Source organism: Grammomys surdaster, unplaced genomic scaffold, assembly GCF_004785775.1.
Source record: "Grammomys surdaster isolate TR1022 unplaced genomic scaffold, NIH_TR_1.0 126124, whole genome shotgun sequence".
Lineage (NCBI taxonomy): Eukaryota > Metazoa > Chordata > Mammalia > Rodentia > Muridae > Grammomys > Grammomys surdaster.
In genome coordinates, this window is record NW_021620932.1 from 1,031,190 (window position 1) to 1,038,672 (window position 7,483).

General features: G+C 39.6%; 1 pseudogene; it reads right to left on the reverse strand.

Moving 5' to 3' along the window:
- Nucleotides 1–1,560: 1,560 nt before the first annotated feature.
- LOC114611809 lies at nucleotides 1,561–3,028 on the reverse strand (annotated as a pseudogene).
- Nucleotides 3,029–7,483: the final 4,455 nt, after the last annotated feature.

The following is a 7,483-nucleotide window of genomic DNA, read 5'->3' on the forward strand; positions in this document are numbered from 1 at the left end:
TGCCTTGCCTTGCCTTGCCTTGCCTTGCCTTGCCTTGCCTTGCCTTGCCTTGCTTGCCTTGCTTGCCTTGCCTTCCCTTTGCCTTTGCCTTGCCTTTGCCTTGCCTTTCCATTAGATCCTGTTTCTTCCCTTCACTTTTCTTTTCTTCTCTTTCTTCCCTCCTTTTTTCCTCCCTTCATTCTTTCTTCCTTCCTTCTTCCCTCCTTCCCCTTTCCTTCCATCCCTTTATCCCTCCCTCCCTCCCTCTCTCCCTCCCTTCCTCCTTCCTTCCTTCCTTTCCTTCTTCTTTCCTTTCTTTCTTTCTTTCTTTCTTTTGATCTTTCTTCCTTTTGTTCCCTTTCTTTCTTCTTTCTTTCTTTCTTTCTTTCTTTCTTTCCTTCTTTCTTTTTTTCTTTCTTTCTTTTGACAAGGTTTTTTCTGTGTAGCTTGGAACTGAATTTGAAAACCAGGCTGACCTTGAACTCTAAGACTCACCTGTCTCTGCCTCCCAAGTGCTAGGATAAAAGGTGTATACTACCATGGCTGGCCATTCTTTCTTATTTTTTTCCAAAGGTTTAAATTTTATTAGAAAAGTTATAGCAAAATAAAAAAGGAGTTACCAAGAACAACAATGGTATTATCTCATCTGGCATATCCAAATCCATTCAAACATGACTTAAGATGCAGAAAGGCAACAGTATGAAGCTTTCCACAGCCGAGAGATCTGACCATCAGCTTCGCAGAGAGTTCTGCACCATATAGTTCTAATCAAAGGCAACTGCAATTCCATCTTCCAAGCTGTATCCTTAAGGGTTTTCTGTAGTTGCTTTTACTTAATTTTCTTTAATAACAGCTTTAAGGATGTCATTTCCTCATCATCAAGCTTTTATTTTCTAAACCGTTTAAACCAGCCCCTCCCCCCAGCAAATCTGTTTTTACCTTTGCTAAATATGAATCATCTTAGAAGGTCAGTCCAAGTTGACGATCACACCACAGCCCTCCTACCTGCATCTGTGCCTGCCCTCTTTTGCTTCTTAAGAAGCAGGACTATGAGCCACCTGCAGCAGCTAGTTTACATTATGATAAGCTTTGGTTTTGTTTTTAAATCTAGGAAGCTCTGCCTCTTCCATGACCAACCCTGAGGACTCCAGCCCCCTCAGATTCAGATATGGAAGAAAGTGATTTCATTTCATCTCTCCAAGTCTTCAGTACTCAAATGATACTTCATGATATTTTTTTAGAATTTAGAAGTAAAGGGAAAAACTCCATCTTTTTAGTGTTTCAACAAGAAAACATTAAAGGCCCAAAGAAAGGTGACCACCTCTCTCAATTCTGTTCTCCCAGGTTCCCAGTCTCCTACTGCCGTGGCAGCCATGACAGGGAACACAGCACCCCTCCTGGCAGACACCTCTGAGATGCAGAAACCACTGCGCACCTATTTCCAAGAAGCCAAAGCCTTCACTGAAATCAGTCAAGTCAGTGTCTTAGTGTTGCTTACACGTGACTCACCTACCCTGAGAAAAACTACAGTCTGTGACAACTGCAAGGACCTGGGGGTGGGGAGTGGGGTGGGGGGTGGCAAAGATCTTTCTGGCAGCACGAGAAACTAAAGCAAAGTGCAAGCTGGGAGTGAGTTCTGAAGCAAGTCTCCACAATAAAGATCAGAGGGGACATTGTTAAGTGTCTGTAACAGTTACCGAGGTGTAAAGCCACCTCTGTGTGTGCCTCCACGACCCCCTCTAAAACCAACTCTTTCTCCTCGGAAATTGGATCGATTTCTTTCACGACTACAGCCAGCAGATATTACCCCTCTCCATCCACCTCTGGTAGCTCCACCACCGCGGTCAGACTTGGATTTGGGAGGAGGTGACTTCGGTCAAAGCCTCTCGATTTCCTCTGTACATTCAGTCAGATATGAATTGGTGGCACTGAAATTGGATGCGTATGTTTCTGCATTGTAGTTACTGTTTGTTAGTGTTGGTCCAACTGTGAGCCAGCCTGGCCTGACAGTGCTATCTCTCCCAAAGAGATGAAGACGTCTTCTACCAAGACAAAAATGCTCTATTATATGAAAAATTTCTACTGGTTTTTTTGTATTGCCAATCGCAGGTTCTTCTGCGATAATTAAGTCAATGTCAACATTGGCATGAATGAAGTCCCCATCTGTGCTTCCCTTCACGGTTCCTTTGATCCCCATAAGGCAATGTTCCTTTGTTCTCTGGAAAACTGCCTTTGAATCTAGAGTCTTTGTCTTTCCAGGATTGTTTTTATTGGTTTTAATCCAACAAATATCCTCACATCTTCTGTAACCCCACTTTCGCAAACATACTCTCCCAAGGTCCACTCCTTCCCCACAACCACACCAGAGAAATAGAAATGACCGAGGGGCTGCCATCTCATCGATTTCTAACTTCATGATATCATCCCATGTCCAGCACTTCTCGTTTGCAGTAATGCCAGTTTCTCTATAGTATTCTTCCAGAGGAGGCTCCAGAAGAATCACATCAAATTTGGGTGTCAATTCTCTGATGTCAAAGGCTTCTATGTCTGCTTGTAAGTACATAGGAGGAGTATTTGGCTTAGCTATTAACTCATCCTTTAGTCTGATGAGTTCCCTAAGTTTAGGGTATTCTTCAAATCTGTCAGCTAAACCTACATCCCCGATGAAATTCTGAGGTCTATGTCCAGTGTCGACAAAATGTTGGCAGTAATCATTATGGGGATTTAAACTCTGCGTTCCCTTAAGAAAGGTACTGGAATCTTCGTAGATCTCTTCTTCATATGGCAAATTTTCTTCCTCCTGTTGCATTTCTAGTTCATCCTTTTACTCTTCTACTTTGTCTTCATCGGTCTCTCCTTCATCCAGACACTTCCGTTTGGGAATGGGGGCAGACGTATCATAGGAAGCCCTGCAGGTTTCTCTTGTCTCAGCGATCTCCCTCTGCTCATCTTAGTTATTTAATACAGCACCAATGCTATCCGCACTTTCAGCTCCCAACTGCTGAGCTAGGAGCTGTTGCTCCTGGATCTCCTGCAGGTGGCTGTCCATGCCCCAGCTCCTGCTTCGCACCACCCTGACAGACTCTGTGCCCTCCAAAATGCAAATTCTCCTGCCAAACCAGGAAACACCGGTCCCGCAGAGATTCTGACCCGGAGACTTTCACTTCCCTCCTCTTTCTTATTTTTAACATGTAGTTCCAAGGTTGACTTTTCTTTGTTTAATCACAGATATCTGAGATAGAGAAGGTAATCTATATGAAAGATTGTAGAACTTGGCCCAGAAATGGTACAACTTACTTTCTGTTGCCTAGAATTCAGCTCTGAATCACATATGGCATCAAAGTGGATTGTAATATAGCCTTTTGGTGTGTTCAGGAGAGGGCAGTGGGAGACAGAGACAGAAAGAGACACAGAGAGATAGAGATAGAGAGGATGGGGTCACTGCTTGCCACATTCGCTGTTACCGGTCAAGTCAGTAGACATACAACATGAGGAGGTTAAGAAAGTTCATAAAGTCTATCAGTCTCAGCAGTGACTGCTGTAAGTTCATTTTTTTCACAGTAACTTTTGCCCTCAAATCTCTTTGGATAATCAAAGCTGAACAGTGACCCTATTACATGAAAGCAACCTTCTGTGATGAGTATGGAATGCTATAGCTATAAATCTAGAGGATATAAAAATGCATCTGAAAAGAATAAACAATTCTTTATCCACATCATGTGCATTTTGCATTGTAAAATCAGATGCATTTGGGTTACCACCAAAGAAATGTACTCTCAACACTTAAATGCTAGGGGTCTGTCAGGAATGAGCAATCCTTCTCTTCACAGAGGCTGAATTTTGTTGTGAAACTTATACTCTATGTTGTTAGCTCCAATATCTAGCGTAGTGGCCAAATGTATTAAGTACTGTCAGAATAGGAAGGAACTGAATTACTAGAAATATTTTATTCTTCTAGGAAAAGGGAAAATATTGAATCTTATTAAAATACAATTTATAGAAAGAAAAATTTATAATTTAGTATTTATCATTTGCTTATAGCATATACATAGTATCCATAGGACCAACATAATAGTTAAATGAAATATAAGAATATGATCAAGACATGCAGTCTTATCTTTTCAATTTAGTTGCTACTTATAATAAATTATACTTAAAATAATTATACTTAATTATACTTAAAATACCACTAATGAATTTAGTCTAGTGAAATATTTTTAAATTAATTTTTTTGTTTGCTTTCTCCAGACAGAGTTTCTCTATGTAGCTCTGGCTGTCCTGGAACTCACTCGGTAGACCAGGCTGGCCTCGAACTCAGAAATCCACCTGCCTCTGCCTCCCAAGTGCTGGAGTTAAAGGTGTGTGCCACCACTGCCCAGCCTTAAATTAATTTAAAATGTTAAAATACACCCTTCAAAGTTATTTTGGCAATTGTTGCAATTCCTGGAAAAGTTCTAATATCTGTTTATATAATTGTATCTATGAATATTACTGCCTTTATAATTAATCAATGGCTTCACAAATTTGTGTGGAATGATAAGATGTAGTTAAAACCAGTACTAGAATCTGAAGCTAATTCTCTATGGAATGCTTTTTAATTCTAGTGCATATATATATATATATATATATATATATATATATATATATATATACTGGGTTTTATCAAACCACTGAGTGGTTTGTAGGAAACGTGGAGCACATGACTATGAACCAGACAATGCCATGAGGTTTGCAATGAAGTTTGCTGATTGACCCATGGAAAAATGAACCCTTGGTATTATTCCACCACTGAACTGCCCTGTCACCTTGAACAGGTTCTGTAACTGTCTGTTCCTTAATTATTTACCATCTGTTAGAGGGGAACACTTCCTTCATGGTTTTATAAAGATTAGATAATAACTATAAAGTTGTTTCTGGAAAAAGCTCTTGGCAAAGGTGTAGCAGGGATAGATAATAGTTTATTATTAACTGACAGAATGGAATCAGACTATCCAACTCATGGGAAGCAGATCAGCTAAGAGGTCCAGAGCATCAATCAAACTGAAGAAAACTCCTGCGGATCAGGAAAGCAAGGATGAACAAATGTTGTGTGATGTTGTGCTGAAATTATTGTGCCGTAGAGACATCTCTTAACATATCAGACCTAGTCCTGAGGGACTCACAAAGTTTAGAAAGAAAAAGAAAAACAAAAGAAAAAGAATCCTGCCTTAAGCTTAAACACCAAGTTTCGGCATCCTGATTAATTAGATGTAGGAAAGGACAATGTCTACGGGGGAGTTATTCCTCCTACTAGCCCATATTTCTAAGACTGATCGCCAGCCAGGAAAGAGGTGTTGAGAACAATGCACAGCAGGGATGCCGCCCTTTAGGTCTGGAAAATTTGCCTTTACAGTGGGTCTGTCCCCGGTGTGATTTTCCAGCAGCAGCTCTTTGAAGGAAAGAGAGCTCCCTTGAAGGAGATGAAGTCATTGAATCAGAAACAAACTGTGACACCTGACCTACCAGTGAACTTAGATTAGGGAGTAAGACTACAGATAACATCACCACACTGAGAGCCAACCAGGAAATCTCCATCGGAAAAGTGAAGATACCGTGTTCTTATAGAGCCAGGACACTAATTGGCCTGCGTATTTAGTTTAAGAGTCCCATTAAAACGTAATAACTATAGGAGCATAGATGTACAAGACAGACTCCTGGGGAAAGTCCATGCATACAGGTGTGTGTTGTAGGCGTGTTTTGTAAGATTTCCACGGTCTTATGTTTTTATTTAGATATAGAATCTGTTTTTTTTAAGGAGTACTATTTTGAATTCTTTTGTAATGAGGAAGATCATTGAAAAGGAGAAAATTACTAACCAATTGACTCTTAATGTATAATAGTTGCTTGAGGGGTTAGCAGTAGTAAAAAGCCTTCAATATAGGCAAATACAGTTAATAAGTATTTCTGTGGGTTCCTACTCTATTTAAGTTTTTGAGTTTGGTTTGCACAGTGTGAAAGGATCAGTATGATCTCATCTTTCATGGAGCTAGCTATTCAGTACAGACAATTGTCCTACTATGAGTATTATTTAAAACATAGCATAATACTAAATATATACAATGTGTATTTTTGAAACTAAGAACAAGAGAAAACTGTTAACTCTATGAAACTGAGAACATGCTTCATGAAGTATGTAAAATATAAGGTGGACCTGGGAAAGTGATCAGTTTCTTTTTAAACAAATCAAAGAAGCAAGTAAGGCAAAGCAAATGCAAAAACAATAACACAAAAAATAAAAATTACATCAACCAAATCCAGGGCTTTGAAAAGTCATCGTGTTTTATATCTTGGAAAAGCATTGCAGGGTAGCTGGATTCAAAACACTACTTCTTGGGGAGTGTGGACTCGGGCGTGGCCGCCATGATGAGGAGTTAGTTACTTCCCCCTATTACATAGATAATGGAAGATCATTAAGTGTGTGTGAGCTTAGGAATGGCATCATTAGATTTGTGTTTAAAAATAATTAAATGGCAGTGTGGTGAATGAATTGCGAAGCTGAGTACGCTAACAGAGTAAATGAAGTACTTATTAAGCTAATTGGATAATGTGCAAGAAAACACTGAGTAAATTTAAAAATAACTAAGCTACTGAGTATAAATTGCTGGTTACTGTTGTGGAGAAAAGAAATGCAGTGGTAAGTCCTTGAACCTTGAAGGTGTCAAGGGCATTAGGAAACAGCAGATATTTGAGAGACATTTTAGAGATAACAGTAACAGTAGACATCTATTACAAGGATATTTTGTTCTGGGTATTAGTATGTGAAGCACTTTGGATATAGTACTTCATTTAATCTTGGCAATTCCTTAAGAAAAATGAGCATCTTACAAAAACTCAGGAAACTGAAGAGACCCAATGGTGCTTGTTCAAGATAGTCTCTGTATATGAGGAAGTGACAAATCTTATGAAACAGTTGGACATAAAAAGACTGAAAACTCATCTAGAATCACCGTTATGAAACTGTCTTTTGCAAACACCAGCTTTTCAGTATGTTAAATGTTGCTATGCTAGTTGGAGGGATTAACATCAGTAAAATAAAGGGTTAAGCAAAATAATCAATAATCATACTCTCCACTGCAAAAAACTTGTGACCTTTCAAATGTTTCTATTGAAAACATCCAACAAAATATGATATAGTAGGGAAAACTTCCCAGATCACAAACCCCTTGTATGACTTACGATGTTGTGGGGCTCAGTGTCCTCGGAACATAACTTGGAAGCTTCTGGTGGACACAATCCTACTTTTGACACTAGATCCTGAAGCAATGGTGCTGTGGATAAAATGAGGGGCTTGGTTTGGGCATCTAGAATGGCAGCGGTGTGGTAGGATGCTGCAGAATAGAAAGATGTAGACTGAGTCTTTAGAGATGGGTCATCATTGGAAGTGCAGCTGTGCTAGTGTCCCACACATCCCATATGGAACAATGAAGGCAAGTGCACACATCACATGTGGGACAATGAAGGCAAG